At 40.8% G+C, this 1,896-nt stretch overlaps 1 non-coding gene across 1 annotated transcript; it reads right to left on the bottom strand.

Annotated features, from left to right (window-relative positions):
- Positions 1-776: 776 nt before the first annotated feature.
- Positions 777-848, bottom strand: SPRG_30003. Its single transcript has one exon. It is a non-coding gene; the product is annotated as a tRNA-Thr (tRNA).
- Positions 849-1,896: the final 1,048 nt, after the last annotated feature.

Below are 1,896 nucleotides of genomic sequence, written 5' to 3' on the forward strand. Positions count from 1 at the left end.
AGTACTATATTTCAATGTTATTTAGCGTCACAATATGCACAATTTAGCACGCGTAGATCCTCATATTGTGAAGCAAATAGTTGGACAATAAGACATCTCGAGACCATTTTCTCCATTTTTGCATAATTCCACAGCCTTCGCGAATGGCTTTGATATTCGATGGGGTGCTTCTTAGGGGTCCCAATAAATCAGATACAATTTGTCGTGGCCAAGAAACGTCTAGAAGTTTCGAAATAAGACATTTAGAATCTTCTCTGGTTCGTGCAAAGAGTGCTCACTGAAGGCTTGAACGCATGCGAAAAAACTATGCAAAAATATGTGCGACGTAGAGCATGAGTTGTATGGAGATGGGAGTAGGAGATTGGTGGGGAATGAGCGACATGAGCATTTAAAACGAGTTTAATATAAACAAATGCTAACAAATCGCGAAAAAATGCTTTTGAGACGCGGGAACGCTATGGAAAAATACGTACGGCGTAGAGGAGTAGTAGTATGAAGGTGGGAGTAGGAGATTGGTATGAATGAGCGCCATAAACATTTAAAATGAATTTAATAAAAACGAATGCTAACAAATCGTGAAAATGCTTTGAGACCCGGGATAGCTTTGTAGAAATATGTGCGACGTAGAGCATGAGTAGTATGAATGTGGGAGTAGGAGATTGGTAGGGAATGGGCGACATGAACATTAAAAATGGATTTAATAAAAATGCAAACAAATCGCGAAAAATGCAATCAAATCGTAAAAAAGCTCCGAGAGCCGAAATGAGCTAAAAGTAAGCCCCCAGGCGGGATCGAACCACCGACCTTCTGCTTACGAAGCAGGCGCTCTACCACTGAGCTATAGGGGCTTTCTTGACCCCTGGGGCGCCCTGCCTATAAATCGCCACTTTATACGCCTATGCGCCACTTTTCCCGCTCGAAAAACAATAAAAACGATTTTCTACGCATTTACAATGCACCCTTCTTCATATCCACCACAAAAAACGCTCCAGAACATTTTTCTACTAATTTAATTACGCACAAATACCACTTTTCACACTGCCTGATTTTCTTACCACTTTTTACGCACTTTCCATATTTTATATATTCGCCATTCTTGCCACCATACTCGACAGCACCATTTTCCTACTTTATTTACGCATTAACGTCATTTACGACATTTTTTACTTTCTATAGTGCGAATACTGACGTTCATAGGGACCCCTGGGACGAAGTAAGTCCAACATTTATGATTTCTTTTCAAACAATAGCTCGCGTGCTACCACTACAAATCTTGGTCAGATCGGCCCGGGCACTCCCCCGCGAGCACTGACCTCTCAAAAATGATATTTTCTTGTTCTCGCAAAAGTTCAATCGTTCATACCTAGCGATTTTTCGTTGCCAATGCCTACGAAACACAGTGTTTTGTAGCCCCTGTAATGTGCTGAAATCAACATGCAAAAGTTTTTTTTGTATTTTCTTTTCAAAGTGTCATTTGGTCGTCTCGAGGACCCGCTGATCGTGGAGGCGCGGTGTGGCAAAGGACCAAAAATCGCTAAAATATCATTTAATTCGGAAGTTTTGCTAAAATAAAATACAAAAATGAAGCAGCTGCAGGCTATGGTATATTCACCAATCGGACTACCTTTTATCCTACGCTGCACCAAGATATCCTCAGAAGAGTCGTAGAACAACGATATCTTGCATCAGAGTACTATATTTCAATGTTATTTAGCGTCACAAATATGCACAATTTAGCACGCGTAGATCCTCATATTGTGAAGCAAATAGTTGGACAATAAGACATCTCGAGTACCATTTTCTCCATTTTTGCATAATTCCACAGCCTCCGCGAATGGCTTTGATATTCGATGGGGTGCTTCTAGGGGTCCCAATAAATCAGATACAATTTGTCGT

Source organism: Saprolegnia parasitica, assembly GCF_000151545.1.
Source record: "Saprolegnia parasitica CBS 223.65 unplaced genomic scaffold supercont2.1, whole genome shotgun sequence".
NCBI classification, from domain to species: domain Eukaryota; phylum Oomycota; class Saprolegniomycetes; order Saprolegniales; family Saprolegniaceae; genus Saprolegnia; species Saprolegnia parasitica.